Below are 23,538 nucleotides of genomic sequence, written 5' to 3' on the forward strand. Positions count from 1 at the left end.
AATGCCTGATGCATCAGACTAGATCATCATCCATGGTGCCCACTGACATTTTGACAAAAGAAACCAGTTTCTTCTGGCTATCTGCCTCAGCTACTATTCTGATACTGCCACCCTCTCGATGCCACACATCTGATGCCAAGTGCTCCTTCTCTTACCCACCATCTTCAACTGGTACTCGTATTGCCACCCACCTCACCACTTTGTCAGCGGGTCACTCTGTCTCCTGATATTGCTGCCACCTCCACACTATGTCACCTTGCCACTATGTGGTCTACTGATGCTGCTGCCACCTCCCCACTCTGTCATTGTACCACTCTGTGGCCTCCTCCTGATGCTGCCGCCACCTCCAGACTCTGTCATTGGGCCACTCTGTGGTCTCCTCATGCTGCTTCCACCTAACCACTATGTCATAGGGCCACTCTGTGGACTTCTCATGCTGTTCCCACCCTCCCTACTTCATGACTGGGCCATTATTTTGCCTTTCGGCTTGGCTGACATCATAATTTATTGGACCCTTCTTCTGATCTGTCAGAAGGAAGGAAAAGTGAGACGCACAACTGGTTCCTGTCTGTGTAGAAACTGTAAGGCCTGTATGGTCCCATCAGAATTGGTTGATTTGTTAGCCAAAAGCAGGAGTGGGTAAAAAACACAGAAGACATGCAAATATTCTGTGTTTTGTATCCACTCCTGTTTTTTTAGCATTAGCAATACTGATAGATTACTGCCCAAAGCTGACCGAGTGAAGGCAGATGCTCAACAGACAGGATCCGTTTTTTGGGGGTTATTGTTCTGACGGATCAGAGGAAGGGAAAAATAATCAATAATCAATAATCAACACAAACTTACTGCTGACACCCTCTCCACTCTGTCGGGGGGCTCTACTTGTTTAACTCCTTAAGGACACAGCCTTATTTCACCTTAAGGACCAGGCCATTTTTTGCAAATCTGACCTGTGTCACTTTAAGTGGTGATAACTTTAAAACGCTTTTACTTATCCAGGCCATTCTGAGATAGTTTTTTCGTCACATATTGTACTTCATGACCTTGGTAAAATGGAGTAAAAAAAAATCATTTTTATTTATAAAAAAATACCAAATTTGCCAAAAATTTGCAAAAATTAGCAAATTTCCAAGTTTCCCTTTCTCTACTTCTATAATACATAGTAATACCTACAAAAATAGTTATTACTTTACATTCCCCATATATCTACTTCATGTTAGGATCATTTTGGGAATGACATTTTGGGGGACGTTACAAGGCTTAGAAGTTTAGAAGCAAATCTTGAAATTTCTCAAAAAAATTCAAAAAAATACTTTTTAAGGACCAGTTCAGGTCTGAAGTCACTTTGTGAGGCTTACATAATAGAAACTACACCCCTCAAGGTATTCAAAACTGATTTTACAAACTTTGTTAACCCTTTAGGTGTTCCACAAAAATAAATAGAAAATAGAGATACAATTTCAAAATTTCACTTTTTTAGCAGATTTTCCATTTTAATAATTTTTTACAGAAACACCCCATACATGGTCGTAAACCACTGTACGGGCACACAGCAAGGTGCAGAAAGAAAGGAATGCCATACGGTTTTTGGAAGGCAGATTTTGCTGGACTGTTTTTTTGACACCATGTCCCATTTGAAGCCCCCCTGATGCACCTCTAGAGTAGAAACTCCAAAAAAGTGACCCCATTTTAGAAACTACAGGATAGGGTGGCAGTTTTGTTGGTACTAGTTTAGGGTACATATGATTTTTGTTTGCTCTATATTACACTTTTTGTGAGGCAAGGTAACAAGAAATAGCTGTTTTGGCACCAACTTTTTTTGTTGTTATTTACAACATTCATCTGACAGGTTTGATTATGTGGTATTTTTATAGAGCAGGTTGCCCCGGACGCGGCGATACCTAATATGTATACTATTTTTTTATTTATGTAAGTTTTACACAATGATTTCACTTTTGAAACAAAAAAAAATCATGTTTTAGTGTCTCATAGAAACATAGAAACATAGAATGTGTCGGCAGATAAGAACCATTTGGCCCATCTAGTCTGCCCAATATATCTGAATCCTATTAATAGTCCCTGGCCCTATCTTATATGAAGGATAGCCTTATGCCTATCCCATGCATGCTTAAACTCCTTCACTGTATTTGCAGCTACCACTTCTGCAGGAAGGCTATTCCATGCATCCACTACTCTCTCAGTAAAGTAATACTTCCTTATATTACTTTTAAACCTTTGCCCCTCTAATTTAAAACTGTGTCCTCTTGTGGTAGTTTTTCTTCTTTTAAATATGCTCTCCTCCTTTACCGAGTTGATTCCCTTTATGTATTTAAAAGTTTCTATCATATCCCCTCTGTCTCTTCTTTCTTCCAAGCTATACATATTAAGGTCCTTTAACCTTTCCTGGTAAGTTTTATCCTGCAATCCATGTACTAGTTTAGTAGCTCTTCTCTGAACTCTCTCTAGAGTATCTATATCCTTCTGGAGATATGGCCTCCAGTACTGCGCACAATACTCCAAGTGAGGTCTCACCAGTGTTCTGTACAGCTGCATAAGCACTTCACTCTTTCTACTGCTTATACCTCTCCCTATACATCCAAGTATTCTGCTGGCATTTCGTGCTGCCCTATTACATTGTCTTCCCACCTTTAAGTCTTCTGAAATAATTACTCCTAAATCCCTTTCCTCAGATACTGAGGTCAGGACTGTGTCAAATATTCTATATTCTGCCCTTGGGGTTTTACGCCCCAGGTGCATTATCTTGCACTTATCCACATTAAATTTCAGTTGCCAGAGTTCTGACCATTCTTCTAGTTTTCCGAAATCCTTTTCCATTTGGCGTTTCCCTCCAGGAACATCAACCCTGTTACATATCTTTGTGTCATCAGCAAAAAGACAAACCTTACCATCGAGACCTTTTGCAATATCACTTATGAAGATATTAAACAAAATTGGTCCCAGTACAGATCCCTGTGGAACCCCACTGGTAACATGACCTTGTTTTGAATGTTCTCCATTGACTACAACCCTCTGCTGTCTGTCACTCAGCCACTGCCTAATCCACTCAACAATATGGGAGTCCATGCTCAATGACTGCAGTTTATTGATAAGTCTTCTATGTGGGACAGTGTCAAAAGCCTTACTAAAATCTAGATATGCGATGTCTACTGCACCTCCACCGTCTATTATTTTAGTCACCCAGTCAAAAAAATCTATAAGATTTGTTTGACATGATCTCCCTGAAGTAAACCCATGTTGTTTTTCATCTTGCAATCCATGGGATTTTAGATGTTCCACAATCCTATCCTTTAATAGGGTTTCCATTAATTTGCCTACTATTGATGTCAGACTCACTGGTCTATAGTTGCTCGATTCCTCCCTACTACCTTTCTTGTGAATAGGCACGACATTTGCCAATTTCCAATCTTCCGGGACGACTCCTGTTACTAATGATTGGTTAAATAAATCTGTTAACGGTTTTGCCAGCTCACCACTAAGCTCTTTTAATAATTTTGGGTGTATCTCATCAGGCCCCTGTGACTTATTTGTCTTCACTTTAGACAGCAAACTTAGAACATCTTCCTCTGTAAAGACACATGCATCAAACGATTTATTAGTCATCCTTTCTAGTGGAGGTCCTTCTCCTTTTTCTTTTGTAAAAACTGAACAGAAGTATTCATTAAGGCAGTCGGCTAGCCCTTTATTCTCTTCTACATACCTTCCGTCCTTTGTTTTTAATTTAGTTATTCGTTGTTTTAATTTCCTTTTTTCATTTATATATCTGAAGAATGTCTTATCCCCTTTTTTCATAGACTGAGCTAGTTTTTCTTCTGCCTGCGCTTTAGAAGTTCTTATAACTTGCTTGGCCTCTTTCTCTCTAATCTTGTAGATTTCCTTATCTTCATTGCTCTGGGTTTTTTTATAATTACAAAATGCTAGCTTTTTATTTTGAATGATTTGGGCCACTTCTGCTGAGTACCACAGTGGTCTCTTCCTTTTTTTGCTTTTACTGACAAGTCTAATGCAATTTTCTGTTGCCTTCAATAATGCACCTTTTAAGTAGTCCCATTTCTCCTGGACTCCATGTAATCCGTTCCAGTCTGATAAGGACTCATTTATGACTAATTTCATTTTTGAAAAGTCTGTTTTTCTAAAATCTAAAACTTTTGTTTTTGTGTGGTGGGACTCTTTCACAGTTCTTATATTAAACCACACTGACTGGTGATCACTAGATCCCAAGGTTTCGCCTACAATGACATCATATACCGAATCCCCATTTGTGAATACCAAATCCAAAATGGCCTCCCTCCGGGTTGGCTCCTCAACCACTTGTTGTAGAGATAACCCCAGTAGGGAATTTAGAATATCTGTACTCCTGGTAGAACTTGCTATTTTGGTTTTCCAGTTTATATCTGGAAGATTGAAATCTCCCATAATGATAACTTCTCCTTTCATTGTCATTTTAGCTATTTCTTCAACTAGTAGATCATCTAGTTCTTTAACTTGACCAGGTGGTCTATATATCACACCTACACGAGTTACTGCATGGTTAGCAAACTGCAACGTAACCCAAACTGACTCTATGTTGGCCTCACCAACTTGTATTAGGTTAGATTTAATGCTATCTTTCACATACAGGGCCACTCCTCCTCCTTTCTTGCCTTCTCTGTCTCTTCTGTATAAAGAGTACCCTGGTATGGTTATGTCCCAGTCATTTCTTTCATTAAACCATGTCTCCGTAACAGCCACTAAATCTACATTCTCAGATGCCATTATTGACCCAAGTTCATTGATTTTTTTACCTAAACTGCGAGCATTTGTAGACAGGACTCTGAGCTTATCATTTATTAACCTCTGTGCTTCTGACCTGTTCTGGCATTGTTTCGGGGGGCAATTGGACTCTTTTATTTTCACTCTTTTGCCCCCCCTTCCTAGTTTAAATACTCTTCCGCAAATTCTTGGAGTTGTTCACTAAGTACATTTGTTCCTTTGAGAGAAAGATGCAAACCATCTTTTTTGTACAGTTCCTTTCTATTCCAAGTAGAGCTATCATGAGAAACAAAGCCAAATCCTTGCTCTTGACATCATTTACCAAGCCATATGTTGAACTCCTTTACGCGCCTCTGCCTATCATTCTGAACATTATGCACAGGCAGAACTTCAGAAAATGAAATGGTGGATGCAAAATCCTGTACGTCATTACCAAGTGTGATAAAAGATTTTTTCACCTCTGACACTTCATTGCAAGCCAGGTCATTTGTCCCTAGATGGACAAGAACATCCACGTCCCCTTCCTGCTTTGCTTGCTTAACAATATTAATAATACGTCTTCTATCTCTTCTAGCAGTAGCCCCAGGGAGACATCTCACAAAACCATTTTCTTTAAGCTCCACACTTCTTATGATTGAATCACCCAGCAACAGCTGCTTCCTTTGAGACTTCACTTTATCTTTTTTGTCCTTGGCTGCAGTCTTGCATACATTAGACATAGGAGTCGATGGTTTCTCACCCTCTGTGCTTGAGTCCATATCCATGTTGTCCTTACATTCTGAGAGTGCTGCAAATGAATTATGGAGAACCACCGACTGTGGGACATGTCTTCTATCCACCACTCTAAGTCTTCCAGAACCTACAGTAACCCATCTGCCATTTCTGGGGGTCCTCTGTGGCAGTGGCATTGCAGCAGTCCTAGCTGGAGTTTGTTTAACAGGTAATTTAAATATCTCAGATTTCAAAAATGCAATTTCCTGCTGCAGTAAGGAGAACTGTCTACAGATCTGACAGCATCCAAATCTCCAAAGAGTGGAACATGAAATAAATGCACAACAATTCCTGCACTGAACCAAGTCTGCCATTTTAAAGAAAAAAAAAAAGAAAAAATTTAAATTTAAATCAAACAAATCTTACCTTTTTTTTGTATTGTTTCCACCTTCCAGCCTATCTCCATAGTCTGAGAGCCATAGTTTTTTCAGTTTTTGGGCGATTATCTTAAGTAGGGTCTCATTTTTTGTGGAATGAGATGACAGTTTGATTGGCACTATTGGGGTGCATATGACTTTTTGATCGCTTGCTATTACACTTTTCGTGATGTAAAATGACAAAAAATTGCTTTTTTTTACACCGTTTTTTTTTTACGGTGTTCACCTGAGGGGTTAGGTCATGTGATATTTTTTATAGAGCATGTTATTACGGATGCGGAGATACCTAATATGTATCCTTTTTTTTATTTATGCAAGTTTTACACAATGATTTCAGTTTTAGTGTTTCCATAGTCTGAGAGCCATAGTTTTTTCAGTTTTTGGGCGATTATCTTGGGTAGGGTATGATGTTTTTGGGATGAGATGACGGTTTGATCGGCACTATTTTGGGGTGCGTGTGACAAAAAATGGCTTTCCAGGACGTCCCTCCATGACAGCACCCACTGGAGGATGCCCTATTGGATCTCTGTAGGGACAGAAAGCGTGAGAGGTTAAAAGGCCCCTCCCACCCCTCCCACCGTGTTCTTCCTGTCCCTACAGAGATAGGAGCAGTGAGGAGGAATCCCTGCTTAGGTGTAGGGAAAAACACTAGGTCGAGGCTGGTCGGGAGGCTTATGCCTCTCCTCTTCAGCCTCAGACACGGCCTAAAGCTAGCACCCCTCTGGGAAGGGGTCCCCTAGCACTCCTGGTACCTTTTTTCCTCAGGATCTAAGCCGCGGTATCAGGACGCTGTTGCCGCTTCTCCGGTGGGGAGCTCTGGGCACAGCGGCGGCTCCGGTGCTCCTCTGATGACGCGGACCGCGTCACTTCCGGTCGCATAGGAAGATGGCGGCGCGCATCCATGCTGGAGGCCTCGGGTTTCTGAGACCTCGCATGAGGGGTTGATTCTTCTGTGAATGAGTCCCCCAGAAGAGGAGGCGGATCGGAGCGGCGACGAGGGCAGGGCCAGGATGGTAAGTCCTTTAAAAAGAGATGATGTTAAGCTACAGGCTGGTTGCATCATGGAGGCCCAGGCTTTGAGTAAGCTAGATGCTCCTGCAGACCCCCTGGTCCAGGGTATTGTAAGTAGTGTCCTCTTGTTAGGATTAACTCCTGCTTGCCCGGTTATATATCTCCTTCTCCCCCTTATTAAAGTGGAAAAGGAAACTGGACACAGACCGCATGGGGACTCCAAGAAAAAAGCTAAAAAGTGCGCAACCTGCACTAAGAAGCTATCAGAGTCATATAAGAAAGCCCTATGCACAGATTGTTTAGCGAAGATTCTGAAGGAGGAACAACCTTCCTTTTTGGAGGAGCTAAGAACCATAGTGAGGGAAGAAGTACAGGCGGCAGGAATGAGTCAGCCCCCTTCCCTTCCAGTCCCCTCTTCCCCACCTGCCAAACGTTCCAGGGTACAGTTAGTCTCGGATTCCGAGGAAGAACCAGGGTACCTTTCGGACGAATTGGAGGAAGACTATCCCCCTTCCATGGCGGAAGAACCAAGAAGATATCTGTTTTCTACAGAGCATTTGGATTTGTTGCTAACAGCGGTGAGACAAACCATGGCGGTAGAGGGAGAAAGTAAAAAAGCTGCAGCCCTTTCGTAAACCCTCAAAACAGTTTACAACCTCAGAGAGGGAGAAAGGTAAAACTGGTAGATGGAGCTACCCCAAAGGAGGAAGAGGTAGGGGTTTCCTTTTCAACCCAAACTCTAGCTCAAGCAAACAATGACATCAGGTCAGTCGGGGGCAGACTCCGCTTATTCTGGGAATCCTGGACTCGGGTCACCTATAATCAGTGGATCCTCAACACCATCCGGGAGGGAGTGAAAATAGAATTTCGCTGTCCTCCCCCGCAAAAGCAGTATCCAACAGACCATAGCCCTTTTCAAGGATCTGGGCTGGATAATAAATTACGCCAAATCGGACCTAGTACCAGGTACCAGGAAACAGTTTCTAGGAGTTCTCTTAGACTCAGAGAAACAATATTCCTTCCTTCCAAAGTCAAAGCAAGGAAAGATAAGGAAAAAGATAGAAACCTTTCAGAAAAGAAGGGTCCATACACTGAGAGAGGCTATGCAGGTTCTGGGCCTAATGACATCATGTATCTCTGTGATTCCGTGGGCTCAGTTCCATTCCAGGATCTTACAGATCGCAATCCTGGCAATATGGGACAGGGATCATCATTCCTTAAACTCAAAGATAGTGCTTTCAAAGCAAAGTCTAAGTTCTCTATCCTGGTTGACCAACCCAAAAAATTTAAGGAAAGGGGTTGCCTGGAATCCTTCACCGTCCATAGTCATTACCACGGATGCAAGCCAGTGGGGTTGGGGAGCCCATCTGAAAGATCATTACTTCCAGGGCAGATGGTCCAACCTGGACAGCCACAGATCCTCGAACTACAGAGAGCTGAAGTCGGTATGGGAAAGTCTAAAGAAGGCAGAACACATTCTCTCCAACCACCATATCAGAATCCTGTCAGACAATGTAGCAACTGTTTGTTACCTAAAACGTCAGGGGGGAACCAGAAACCCTCATCTACAGGCCTTGTCAAACCAAATATTTTGCTGGGCAGAGAAGGAAGTCCTCTCAGTATGGGTTTGCTTTTCAACCCAAACTCTAGCTCAAGCAAACAATGACATCAGGCCAGTCGGGGGCAGACTCCGCTTATTCTGGGAATCCTGGACTCGGGTCACCTAGAATCAGTGGATCCTCAACACCATCTGGGAGGGAGTGAAAATAGAATTTCGCTGTCCTCCCCCGCAAAGATTTCTCATTACAAAATTCCAATCAGCGGACCAACAAAATCAATTGTGTCTGGACTTACAGAAGCTAATAAAACTGAATGCTATAGTCCAGGTCCCAGAGGATCAGAGATGCTTGGGACATTATTCAAGGCTCTTTCTAATAAAGAAACCAGATGGAACCTTCAGGACGATTATCAACCTGAAAACCCTGAACAAGTCATTAGTTTACCACAGATTCAAGATGGAATCCATAAAATCATCAATCCCATTAATTTTGATAGGGGATCTCCTATGTACCATGGACTTGAAGGATGCCTACTATCACATCCCAATTCATCCACTATACCAAAAATATCTCAGGTTTGCAATCATCCAGAAGGGGACTGTTCTTCACTACCAGTTCCAGTGTCTTCCATTTGCAATATCCTCGGCACCTCGCATCTTCACAAAAGTTATCACAGAGGTCGTGGCATACCTAAGGCAACAACAAATAAGAATTGTCCCGTACCTGGACGATTTTCTTCTCATTGCAGAGACGAGACAGAGTCTAGAAAGCAGTATCCAACAGACCATAGCCCTTTTCAAGGATCTGGGCTGGATAATAAATTACGCCAAATCGGACCTAGTACCAGGTACCAGGAAACAGTTTCTAGGAGTTCTCTTAGACTCAGAGAAACAATATTCCTTCCTTCCAAAGTCAAAGCAAGGAAAGATAAGGAAAAAGATAGAAACCTTTCAGAAAAGAAGGGTCCATACACTGAGAGAGGCTATGCAGGTTCTGGGCTTAATGACATCATGTATCTCTGTGATTCCGTGGGCTCAGTTCCATTCCAGGATCTTACAGATCGCAATCCTGGCAATATGGGACAGGGATCATCATTCCTTAAACTCAAAGATAGTGCTTTCAAAGCAAAGTCTAAGTTCTCTATCCTGGTTGACCAACCCAAAAAATTTAAGGAAAGGGGTTGCCTGGAATCCTTCACCGTCCATAGTCATTACCACGGATGCAAGCCAGTGGGGTTGGGGAGCCCATCTGAAAGATCATTACTTCCAGGGCAGATGGTCCAACCTGGACAGCCACAGATCCTCGAACTACAGAGAGCTGAAGGCGGTATGGGAGACTCTAAAGAAGGCAAAACAGATTCTCTCCAACCACCATATCAGAATCCTGTCAGACAATGTAGCAACTGTTTGTTACCTAAAACGTCAGGGGGGAACCAGAAACCCTCATCTACAGGCCTTGTCAAACCAAATATTTTGCTGGGCAGAGAAGGAAGTCCTCTCAGTATGGGTTTGCTTTTCAACCCAAACTCTAGCTCAAGCAAACAATGACATCAGGCCAGTCGGGGGCAGACTCCGCTTATTCTGGGAATCCTGGACTCGGGTCACCTAGAATCAGTGGATCCTCAACACCATCTGGGAGGGAGTGAAAATAGAATTTCGCTGTCCTCCCCCGCAAAGATTTCTCATTACAAAATTCCAATCAGCGGACCAACAAAATCAATTGTGTCTGGACTTACAGAAGCTAATAAAACTGAATGCTATAGTCCAGGTCCCAGAGGATCAGAGATGCTTGGGACATTATTCAAGGCTCTTTCTAATAAAGAAACCAGATGGAACCTTCAGGACGATTATCAACCTGAAAACCCTGAACAAGTCATTAGTTTACCACAGATTCAAGATGGAATCCATAAAATCATCAATCCCATTAATTTCGATAGGGGATCTCCTATGTACCATGGACTTGAAGGATGCCTACTATCACATCCCAATTCATCCACTATACCAAAAATATCTCAGGTTTGCAATCATCCAGAAGGGGACTGTTCTTCACTACCAGTTCCAGTGTCTTCCATTTGGAATATCCTCGGCACCTCGCATCTTCACAAAAGTTATCACAGAGGTCGTGGCATACCTAAGGCAACAACAAATAAGAATTGTCCCGTACCTGGACGATTTTCTTCTCATTGCAGAGACGAGACAGAGTCTAGAAAGCAGTATCCAACAGACCATAGCCCTTTTCAAGGATCTGGGCTGGATAATAAATTACGCCAAATCGGACCTAGTACCAGGTACCAGGAAACAGTTTCTAGGAGTTCTCTTAGACTCAGAGAAACAATATTCCTTCCTTCCAAAGTCAAAGCAAGGAAAGATAAGGAAAAAGATAGAAACCTTTCAGAAAAGAATGGTCCATACACTGAGAGAGGCTATGCAGGTTCTGGGCCTAATGACATCATGTATCTCTGTGATTCCGTGGGCTCAGTTCCATTCCAGGATCTTACAGATCGCAATCCTGGCAATATGGGACAGGGATCATCATTCCTTAAACTCAAAGATAGTGCTTTCAAAGCAAAGTCTAAGTTCTCTATCCTGGTTGACCAACCCAAAAAATTTAAGGAAAGGGGTTGCCTGGAATCCTTCACCGTCCATAGTCATTACCACGGATGCAAGCCAGTGGGGTTGGGGAGCCCATCTGAAAGATCATTACTTCCAGGGCAGATGGTCCAACCTGGACAGCCACAGATCCTCGAACTACAGAGAGCTGAAGGCGGTATGGGAGACTCTAAAGAAGGCAGAACACATTTTCTCCAACCACCATATCAGAATCCTGTCAGACAATGTAACAACTGTTTGTTACCTAAAACGTCAGGGGGGAACCAGAAACCCTCATCTACAGGCCTTGTCAAACCAAATATTTTGCTGGGCAGAGAAGGAAGTCCTCTCACTATCGGCAGTTCACCTAAGAGGAGCAGAAAACTCTGCTGCAGACTTCCTAAGCAGACAGTCTTGACGCAGCCGAATGGTCCCTAAACCGGGAAGTCTTTCTACAGATCTGCCACCAGTGGGGGTTCCCACAAGTAGACCTATTTGCTTCAAGGAAGAACACCCAGTTGAATTATTTTTTCTCTCTGAATCCGAGAGACAATCCGCTAGGGGTAGACGCCTTATCCCAGGACTTTCCTCCATTTCCCTTGATCCCATTGGTCCTGAAGAAACTAAAAACTTGCTCAATGACCCTTATTATTATAGCTCCTGCCTGGCAGAAGAGAGCCTGGTTCCCGCTGTTGAAGGAATTGCTCTTAGGGGATCCAATAACTCTTCCAGGAAGGAAGGACCTTCTCGTACAGGGGCCCCTGGAACATCCGAACCTCGAGAAGCTGAGGTTAACAGCCTGGATCCTGAAAGGCAGATCCTAAAGAGGAAGGGCCTGTCTGATAAGGTAATTTCAACCTTACAACAAAGCCGCAAGCCCGTAACCTCAGCCATATATTTAAAAATATGGAAGAAATTTACATCATGGCTATCAGATTCACATCCAGGGGTCTCAGTCCCGTCTATAGGCTGCATTCTGGACTTTTTACAGACGGGGTTCGATTTGGGCCTAAAACCCAGTACTCTTAAGGTCCAGATTTCTGCCTTGAGTTGTTTTCTAGACACCCCTCTAGCAGACCACAGGTGGATTAGGAGATTTGTTAAATCCATTTCCAGGATGAGACCCACTATTAGGCAGAGAGTACCTCCTTGGGACTTAAATATAGTCTTAGAAGGTCTTTGTAGTTCTCCTTTTGAACCAATCGAGCAGTTATCAGATAAGTTGCTTTCCTTTAAGACGGTATTTCTCCTAGCTATAACCACAGCACACAGAATAGGAGAAATTCAAGCCTTCTCCATCAGGGAACCATTCTTAAAGATTTTGGATGATCGAGTCATATTAAAATTAGAACCATCCTTTTTACCAAAAGTGGTATCTCCATTCCATAAAAATCAGGAAATAATTCTTCCCTCCTTTTGTGCCTCCCCCAAAAATGCGCAGGAAGAAAAATTTCACTGTTTAGACGTAAGAAGATCAATACTGGCCTACTTACAGAGAACAGCGTCTTGGAGAAGATCACAGAACCTCTTTATTTTGTTTGGAGGAAAGAACAGAGGCAACAAGGCCTCAAAACAGACTTTAGCCCGTTGGATCAGAGACATGGTTCGCGAGGCTTACATATTGAAAGGACTTACTTGCCCTTTATCCATAAGAGCCCACTCCACCAGAGCTGTGGCGACTTCGTGGGCAGAAAAAGCGGAGGCCTCAGTTGAACAGATTTGAAGGGCCGCTACATGGTCCAGTTTTCTACCTTTGTTAAACATTATAGACTGGATTCTCTTGCCAACCAGGACCTGGCGTTTGGTCGTAAGGTCCTTCAGGCAGTGGTCCCCCCCTAATTATTAAGCTGGTAGTTCTCCAGTGGGTGCTGTCATGGAGGGACGTCCTGGAAACTAAGATTTAGTCTTACCGGTAAACGGTTTTCCAGGAGTCCGACATGACAGTACCCATTAATAACCCCCCCTTCCTTTCCTGTTATAGCCGGGATCCATAGGTAAAAAGCTTCCAATGTGAGATTAACATGAAAGTTCAAATAAATACTTTGGATCCTATCTGGTGTGGTAATTTGGAAAAACACTGGTGGGAGGGGTGGGGAGGGGCCTTTTAACTTCTCACTCTTCCTGTCCCTACAGAGATCCAATAGGACATCCTCCAGTGGGTGCTGTCATGTCGGACTCCTGGAAAACCGTTTACCGGTAAGACTAAATCTTATTTTTTTTACACCATTATTTTTATTTTTTTACGGTATTCACCTGAGGGGTTAGGTCATGTGATATTTTTATAGAGCAAGTTATTACGGACGCGGCGATACCTAATATGTATACTTTTTTTTATTTATGTAAGTTTTACATAATAATATCATTTTTTAAACAAAAGTGTCTCCATAGTCTGAGAGCCATATTTATTTATTTTTTTGGGCCATTGTCTCATGTAGGGGCTCATTTTGCGGGATGAGGTGACGGTTTGATTAGTACTATTTTGGAGTACATACGACTTTTTTGATCACTTTTATTATCTTTTTTGGGAAGTAAGGTAGGCAAAATTTCAATTTCATCATAGTTTTTATTTTTATTTTTTTATGGCGTTCACCGTGCGGGGAAAGTAACATGACCATTTTATAGATCAGGTCGTTACAGACGCGGTAATAGCAAACATGTGTAGGGAATTTTATTTTTTTCATTTTTAATCAGTGATAAGTGTTATTTTATTTTTCACTTTTTATTTACATTTTTGACCCAGACCCACTTGGTTCTTGAAGATCCAGTGGGTCTGATGTCTGTATAATACAGTACAGTACACTATATAGTGTACTGTACTGTATTTTCACTTTACAAAGTCTGATTAGACTTCTGCCTTTAGCAGAAGTCTAATCAGCACCATGTAGTAGAAAATTGCAGCACACAGTAATTTTCTTTGCTTGTTAGATTTTAATCTTGTATCATCATATGATCATCATGATCCAGTGCAATTACAGGGTATATAGAGCAGGCATGTACAAATCAGTATGGCGACCAGGGATACAGCTACAGATTAAGACCGCTGAAGAAGGCCCTGACAGGCTGAAACGTCCAGTCGCCATACTGATTTGTACATGCCTGCTCTATATACCCTGTAATTGCACTGGATCATGATGACCATATGATGATACAAGATTAAAATATAACAAGGAAAGAAAAATCCTGAGTGCTGCAATTTTCTACTACTTGATTACGACTAACAAGTCCTTGCTGGCACCAGCAATCACGGTGTGTGGTACTCCAAATTTAACAGATTAATCAGCACCATGGACAGCCTCTGATCAGCACCATGGACAGCCGTACGCCTGTGAAGGCGTCCGGTTGCCATGGTAACCATCACTCGCTGCCACAGCAGAGCAGTGGGTGATGGGGAGCGAGGGGGGCCCCCTCCCTCTCCCATCGGGGGCTGAAAAGGCACAGCAGCCCCCGATGGGAGAGGGAGGGAGCTCCCTCCCTATTAACCTCTTCTATACAGCGGTCCCTACGGACCGAGTCATGGAAGGGGTTAAACGCCTGACATCTGTGCCAGCACAGATGTCAGATGTTTCAAGCAGAGTGCCAGCAATGTGCTGACACTCTGCAAACCGCTCGGCCTTTCTGAGAGAGAGGGCGGGCGGATGATCGCGTGCCTGCCCGCCCCCCCCAGCACCGCCCTGATGATCACAGCCCTCCTGCCCGCACTGCCTCAACTCTGGCGAGTTCGTCCTTTATTAATTCGGACAGGCCTCGCCGGAATTGGCTTCTCTGTGCCGCTGGGTTCCAGGTGGTGTCCGTGACCCAATGGCGAAACTTGGCGGTGTATTCAGCGACGGAGCGTCTCCCTTGCCGCAGACCATGTAGTCGCGCCTCGGCTGTCGCACAGCGGTTGGGGTCATTGAAGACTTGGCTCATGGCGGTGATGAAGTTGTTTAGGTTGTCCAGGAGCTGACTGTTAGTCTCCACGTATGGTGATGCCCATGCTAATGCTTCATCCGTTAGGAGATTGACCAAGAATAGCACCTTCTTTTTCTCGGTGGTGAAGGGGGCTGGGTACATCTGAAAATAGATGTGGCATTGGTTTAGAAACCCCCGATACTGGCGTCTTTCGCCGCTGAATCTTGATGGGAGTGGCATGCGGGTGTCTGCGGGTGCGCCGCGGACGTCCAGGAGTTGCCTCTGTAGTTCAATAATCTCCCTCTGTTGGCTTTGGACTGCGCCTTGGAGCTGGGCAAATTTCTCCTGATATGTAGTACCAAATTCTTGAAGTTCGGAGACCTGCTTACGCAGAGTGGCCATTGCGGACTCCATAGTGTGGCTGATTATTCTGTAACAGTCCTACGGTGGTAGAAGTTCAGTAGGTAGGGACAAAGCAGAAGAGTAGTCGGTAGGCAGGCGGTGGGTCAGGGCAGGCGGCAGTAAGCGTGGTCAGACAATCCGGATGGCAACGGTGGTAGCAGTTCAGTAGGTAGGGACAAAGTAGAAGAGTAGTCGGTAGGCAATTCCTGGTCAGCAGTGGACTTCCAGTAGTAGCAAGAGCAGCAGATGAGGAGAAGCTTGATCAAGGGTCAGGAGCTCAATAATCAGCAAGCTAGAGTGCAAAGGGCTGGACTTATATAGGGAAGTACCAGGTGTGGGGAATCAAGGGTGATGAGCAAGGCTTGGCAAGACTGAGGTTACATAATAGATTTCAGGGAGGAATGTCCAGAGAGGACGGTAGCCTAGTAAGCAGGGCTACCGCCTGGGATGTGGCTGGTCATGGGTTAGAATCCCGACAAGTGGCATAATGGTGGCAGTAGTAGCCATTGGGTACATGGGAAAACTGCTCCATCATGTTGATGATACTGTACTGGCTGTTTGTTGTAGTAGAGATGGTGTGAGGTGGGTGACGGAGAGGGGCCTCTTTGTTAGACACACAGATGGCAAGGGTCTGCTTGCCAAAAGATTTGGCAAGCTGCCTACATAGTGTACCTGGTAATGAAGCTATTGGGCCACACTTTTGGCAACAGGAAAATGTTACCCCATTTTGCTTTGAGGGAGGGCCTAAAAGCATGGCTATCCAGTAATCACCATGATTGATGGTAAGGATACACCTGTCAGTACATAAGAAAGCAAGCATACAACTTGCCATTTTTCACCAGCGTGCCCAAGGACCCTGTTCTTTCTGGCAATGCCCCCTACTGAGTTGGTTAGTCATCATGGCTGGTGGTGTTGTCATCATCACCATCAGCCTTCTGCTCCAGGAACAAGTGACTCCTCCTTCAGTGATAGCTCCTCATCCTCCACTTCCTCCTTCATGGGACTTTCTCCCTGTGGGTTCCCAACAGCTGCAGGATGGCCAGCAAACTGTGGAAGTAAGGCTACTTTCACACTCGCGTTTGGTGCGGATCCGTCATGAATCAGCACAGATGGATCAGTTCAGATAATACAAACGTCTGCATCTGTTTAGTACGGATCCATTTGTATTATCTTTAACATCGCCAAGACGGATCCGTCTTGAACACCATTGAAAGTCAATCCGTTTTCTATTGTGTCAGATTGTGTCAGTGAAAACAGATCCGTCCCTATTGACTTACATTGTGTGGCTCAGCAGCATTTGGTGTCCTCCTCCAAAGCGGAATGGAGATGGAACAGAGGCAAACTGATGCATTCTGAGCGGCTCCTTTTCCATTCAGAATGCATTAGGGTAAAACTGATCTGTTTTGGACCGCTTGTGAGAGCCCTGAACGGACCTCACAAACTGAAAGCCAAAACGCCAGTGTGAAAGTAGCCTAATTCTTCTTCTGCCATCCTTTGTTGCGTAAGCATGAGTGTCTGCTCTAAGATAAATATTAGGGGCATAACATTGTTGATGCCACAGCTGTCCCTACTGAAAAATCTGGGGGCCTTTTCGAAGGACCTAAGTATGTGACACATATCTGTAATGAACTGCCACTGCCTTACCTCTGTTGAGGATCTAGTGCATGATGAAACAATTCACCGATTTTAGCTGCTAGTACGGACGATCTAGCATATGCAAGCTGGAATTGGGGACTGCAATTTGCAGTCCCCAATGCTCGGGCAACCTCCCCACGGCTGTCGAGATGAGTCCAAACCCATTCAACTTGAATGGGTCTGCATTCATCCGTTCCGCAAAAAGATAGAGCAAGTTCTATCTTTTTGCAGAACGGAAGTACCATGATTCCTTTCCGCATCTCCGGATTTACGGACCTATTGAAGTGAATAGGTTCGCATCCGTGATGCGGAATGCACATGGAATGGTGCCCGTGTATTTCGGATCCGCAAATGCGGTCCGCAATACGGCAACGGGCAGCACACGTTCGTGTGCATGAGCCCTAACAGTGAGGCATAGTGTAAGACATCAGCTCCCTAAGGGCAGCAGAATCCACCAAGTGGTATGGCAGTGCTTTTGTCTTCCAGCAGTGTGGAGAAAAGCTGCCAGATGGGAGATACTTGCACACTCATCTGAGAGTTAGTGGTAGCCGGACTTGGCTGAGGTGTGGCACGTTTTTAGCCTGTGCCCAAAATATCATATCTCCCTATAGTCTCCCTATAATGTTCCTATCACACAACATTAGTGGCTTGTGTCTGTAATAGCTTTTTGTCAGACACTGCCACAAGACATCCTTCCAGGTCACAAGTAGTGATGGACTAACATTGGCCGGGACGGTTCGCAAACGCGATCAAATGTTCGCGAACCGCAAGTTTGCGGCAGGCCCCATTCACTTTAATGGCAAGCGAACCTGAAAAACCTTCAGCTCATATTTGCAGCCACCAAATACTTAGTAGAAGTGTACAAATAATCCCACAACATGGACAGTGACTTACTAAAGGGGGAACAATGATAAAAATTCCAACAGAAAATATGTATCTTAATCAGGGGATATTTTTATGCGTCTTAAAGAAAAATTCTCTGAAATGTGCCCTGTTGGAGCCTAGAATTTTTTTTATTTTAGGTCACAGGAGTACGGGCCTTAAAAATTAGACATTCACCTGACATAAAAAAAATTCTGATTATGTGGCTCGAGGTACATTATGCGGTCAATGGATAAAAAATTTTTTGGGGGGCAACTGGTATAGCACACAAGTAGAAATTATTTGTTCCAATAGTGTTTGTCACTCTGTGTAGCTGCAGTATCTCAGCAGAACCGCACACAACTACTGCACAATACAAATGCACTATAATATAATTTCTATGTTAGAAAGTATATTATAAGTATATTACACCCCTCAGTAAGTCCCACCTATCGATAGCACACCTATACCAGTCCTTAAAAGGACTTTTGTGGCCCCATTAGCTAGCGTTTGGTGTCCCTAACAGTCTGTCCCTGCTCCTCACAGCAACCTCTCCCTACACTGGCAAAACACTGAATGTAAAATGGCGGCCAGATCAGCTTTATTTGTAAGGTAGAGGGTATGCCCATATGCTGAAATGTCTCAATTGGCTGTCCTGTACCCACTGATGGATGTGTCATGGGTCAAAGTTCTTCACAATGTAAAAGAATATGGCCCGGCGGACATCGCCATATGTTCGTCCGTTTGGCGAACCGCGAACGAGCAAAGTTTGCTGCGTAACGACCGCAAGGCCATCTCTAGTCACAAGTTGAACACAGAATAGGGATTCTTATATCCCTTCAGAAGGACCTTCCTGCCTACAGCCTCATGGCTAATCAGGCTATCTTTCAGTCTCTGAGACAATCAGGACAAGCTCTCCCCCCACTTCCTCCCAGTGCCATGTGATCTCTTATCTTCTTCCTCCCTCCTGGTTTTCCCTGCCAACTTTCATAGTAAAATGGAGCTTGGCGCTGTTTTTACGTAATTTGTCCAAAGTGAATCAGAAAAACTTCAGATTGACTTGGAGAAAATGTATTTTTGAAAATTTCTGAAACAGAATCAATTTGCCTATCTCTAGTGTAGATTTTTTTTTCAGATTCATATGAAAGGCATATGTATGCGGGTACTTGAAAGGAATCCATGTTCTTTATTATGTCAAAACCAATTGTGCCTTTTGCTGAAGTTTCGTTTCTCTGTTAGGAACTAACTCTGATTGCTTTGGAAATAATTGTTGTAAGGTTTCTATTCTCTGTAACCCTGAACCTTATCTCTTTGGCACTACTCCCGGACAATATTCCTAATATGGAAGTTCCGTTTTTGTTTCTATTTCTCTGACTGTAGAATGAAACGTGTTAATATGATAGGTTAAATACATAACTTACGATGATATGCTAATAAATGGGGTAAAGCCCCCTCTATATAACCTGTGTGCATTAAAAATAAACCTCAGAGTGTTCATTCAGTACATCACTGTTGTGTCTTTCATTACCTACTGAGTGAAGCGCTCTCCTGACGTCAGAAAGGGACTCAAACCAAGCCGATACTAGAAGTTTGGTGCCAGGGGTACCAAGTGGGACGTTGAGATTCCTATCAGTTTGGGGGCTCGTCCGGGATCGGGAAGGTTTTCCTCGGGTTCGGTAAGAAAGACATCTGTTATTGTCCTCTGGCCGATCCGAGAACCACGTCTCGATCTAGGAAGTAGAACCTACAACTTCTAGTATAATTACTGTATCAGGGATACAGGGAACAGACTCCGGGAGTCTGGGGGAGTGACCCGGGGACTCCGGGAGTCCGCCGTGAGGATCACTCAGAGAAAATATAGTGCGCACTACATAATATTGTCTCAGGGAGACAAGGATGGAGCTTGGTTTGACTCTTTTAAAGTTGTTTTAAAGTATAAGATTATTAGAGTTGAGATAAGGATACTGATGTCCGGGTGGTAAGTGTATGGACTGAAGTTCACAATTTGCATAGAGTTTTAAGGACATTGCATTGTTGTTTTACTGTGTTGCGGAGGTCTGCAATACGCCCCACCCGCGGCTAGGAGCAATCCGTTGACCCAGGGATAGGTGAACACAAGCGGCAGACCAAAGCAACAAATTATATGTTTGATGAAACACTCTGATATTTTCTGATCAGACCTGAGTCCTTTGCCTAGTTGACAGCATTAATTTGTCGAATCCTTAACGCTTCAGTACAGCCAGTCCTAGGAAAGTAGCATCATTAAAATATCAGATGGAATGGGGTCACAAGGGTCTAATCAAAATACAGCTAAATATATGTACAAGGTACACGTCCTAAAAATATGAGAAACAAAAATATTGAAAAGGACGCTAAAATGGAGCAAAATAATAATGGTTTTATTAGTGCTCATAGGAAGGGGGGTGAAACCTATATGAATCAAAATAAGACTGATCCGTCTATCCTGATTGGTCTAACCTCATGTGGATTTATTGACACTACCTAATGTATATATAGGAGGTCTATAGAAGGTATCATGAGGGGATAGTCGGACTGAAATATCTAAAAAAACGCCGCACAAGGGTCTAAAACAAATCATCCCAAACCTGAGACGGGAGAAACATGCAAAGTTTATGTTGCACGGTGTAGTCCCACAAATTACTTCCTACCGTAGTTAACCCATGGGTGGATAACTTAGCTGGATGGACTGAGTTCATGCAAGCTGCTAGCCCCTTTTCCCAGGGACGGTGATAATAGCCCGTACCACATGGACATGATAAAGGGTCTTTGTCTGGGAGACAAAGAAGCATGGCCACATTTTGACCATGACCCATCCTAGGATATGGATTACATGATACAAAGGGGTAGGGAATCCTGCAGAGTAAGTGATGTTATATGTGTAATATTATTATAGAAGACAAAAATTGTTCAATAATTTTCTTTCCCCAGCAGTGTAATGTGAGAATCCAGCTTTTAACAAGAATTATTATATATGTACAACATTAACTAAGAACACCTGACATATAAAAAAATTTGGGTGTAACAAAATGACTGAATGATTATAACATGTATATTGTCTTACAGCGACAGACCATCAGCAATTCTGGGTGTGGTGTGGCTGTTTCCCGGAAAGCTGTGTTTGTCAGTGCTGCAAGTTTTGGGATGAAACAAAGACAATTGTGTGATTAGGTTGGAAGACAAATGATTCAGTGGAATGTGAATGGGTGTGGCTCTGAGTTGTAGTGGAGTTGAAAGTGTGAAAGAGCCCTAATGGATGCTTTAGCAGAGCTGTGTGTGCAATTCAGTTTTTATGTGTAAGGGCGTGGTTATGAGCTGTTTTGTGAAGATGAGTACATGAAATGTATATGAATGTGTATTGAGTACGATATTTGTTTTCATATAATATGCGCATTGAGAATTGTATTTTTCTTGGAAGTTTTTGGTTTTTATTGGTGCCAACAGCATTGATCAAGCTGTACATTTTTTTTATCGAAGTTAATGAAAAGTTTCTTATGGGCCCTTTGTGTGTTCATGTCTGTATTGTCAGATCTGTTTGTTTCAATGTTTGAAGTTATGTGTTACATGTTAAGTGTTGTGCTTCACATCAGAGCTCTGTCCTCATGGACAGCTGGGACACTAATGACAGACAGAAGGTGGACCACAGCGTCCGACTAAAAGGGGTGAACTTAGATGACTCAGAGTAGGATTCATGGTAGATAGCAGTGCAACCTCAAGTGTGTTAAGTAAAGATTTGTTCATTAAGCTTGACTTACAAGTGTCAGCCAAAAATCAGGGCATAAGAGTACACTCAGATCTCATTCCAATCTCTACACCAGTGCCACTGATTCTTGCAAACATACAGGACCACCCAGAACTTAACAACATTAACCCTGCATTATGGTCTTCAAATGAATATGACACAGGATTCATAGATTGCACACCTTACAAAGCTACTGTAAAACCAGGTGTCATTTCAGTGTTCCAGAAACAATACCTACTGCCAAAAGAGAAACTCGATGGACTTAGGCCAATGATAAAAGAATTCCTACAAAAGGGAATCCTGGAAGAGGTGATTTCACCCTACAGCACGCCCGTGAATCCAGTGACAAAGGCAGATGGTACTACCCGCTTTGTACAGGATTTAAGGGCCATCAACAACATCATTGTGCCTATAGCCCCAGTTGTACCTGACATCACTCAATTACTATCTGCCATTCCAGCAGACGCTGTTTGGTTCAGTGTGATAGATCTGAAAAATGCATTCTTTTCTATCCCAGTTGACAAGAAGACCAGACTAATTTTTGCTTTTTCCTTTGACAGATGTCAACTGACCTGGGGCAGAATGCCCTAGGGATGTGCTGATTCACCTGTAGTGTACAGCATAGTCCTCCAAGCCCCGTTAAAACCATGGCACCCCCCCCCAAGGTTCCGTGTTGTTGCAATACGTGGATGATTTACTGTTGTGCAGTATGTCACTGGAGGCCAACATTGAGAATGGTATAACACTGTTACAATGGTTGTTTGAATGTGGACACAAAGTGTCATTGGGGAAAATGCAATGGTGTAAACAGCAAGTCGAATACTTGGGGTTTGTCCTGAAAAGGGGGAAAGGAGGATCAGTCCAGGGAGAGTTCAGTCTGTAGCGGGCTTGGTCACCCCGCTCTCCAAGAAGGAAATGCTATCCTTCCTTGGAATGATAAACTACTGCAGACAATGGATCCCAGACTGTTCCTACTATGACAATATCTTGAGGCAGGCAACACTGCAGGACAAACCTGATTTAATAAGATGGTCTTCAGAAATGTACAATGCATTTGATTATCTGAAATGTTCATTAATGTCAAGTCCAGGATTGGGCCTCCCTGACTACAAACTTCCACATGTTTGCACGACAAAATTGTAAAACCATGGCGGGTGTACTGACACAAGAACACGGAGGCAAGTTGCGTCCTCTTGTATTTTTCTCAAAGGTAATGCCCACCCCTGTTCAAGGGATACCGGCATGTCTGTGTTCTCTTGCAGCCTGTGCTATGATGGTAGAGTTGGCAATTCCTTTCACAATGTGACGTTACACCATTTTTGCACACTACACATGATGTTGTAGGCCTACTCAAGGGCATCCACACTCAACACAGCAGGCAGCTGAGCTCATTGCACTCACTAGAGCATGTATTCTACATACTGATAGATCTGTCACCATTTATACTGATAGTAGGTACGCACATGGGGTAGTGTGGGACCATGGTATGATTTGAGGAGAGGATTCACGGCAGCAGATGGTAAGGATCATGTCTCACAGGGCAATGCGCTGGCAGATAAGGTGGCGAAACGAGTGGCCAAATGCAACCCCACAGGTCCATGTAACCATTGGGAGATGCCATGTTTGGCACCTCCAACCCCTGAGATGTCACAAATGCTTACTGATCTTAAAAGATATGCCACTGAACAGGAACAGCAAGACTGGTGTTATCCACTATTGCAGAAAAATCCTAAGACAGGATTAGTCTGCAAAGAGGGGGTAGGATATAACAGCATTGAGAATCCTTACAGATACTCATGGGAAGGCCTTTCCCCACCCACCCAACAATAGTGCAGGAAGGAGACTTTGATTTTATAAGGGAAGAATATATGTCACCAAATTGATACAGGTACTTAATAAAATTGAGGAAAAAG

The 23,538-nt window shown here is 43.5% G+C and overlaps 1 non-coding gene across 1 annotated transcript; it reads right to left on the minus strand.

The window, feature by feature from the left end:
- Window positions 1-625: 625 nt before the first annotated feature.
- On the minus strand, window positions 626-713 carry LOC120996836. The gene has a single exon (XR_005777935.1). It is a non-coding gene; the product is annotated as a small nucleolar RNA SNORA14 (small nucleolar RNA).
- Between the last annotated feature and the right edge of the window lie 22,825 nt (window positions 714-23,538).

This window comes from Bufo bufo, chromosome 3 (genome assembly GCF_905171765.1).
Source record: "Bufo bufo chromosome 3, aBufBuf1.1, whole genome shotgun sequence".
Taxonomy (NCBI): Eukaryota; Metazoa; Chordata; class Amphibia; order Anura; family Bufonidae; genus Bufo; species Bufo bufo.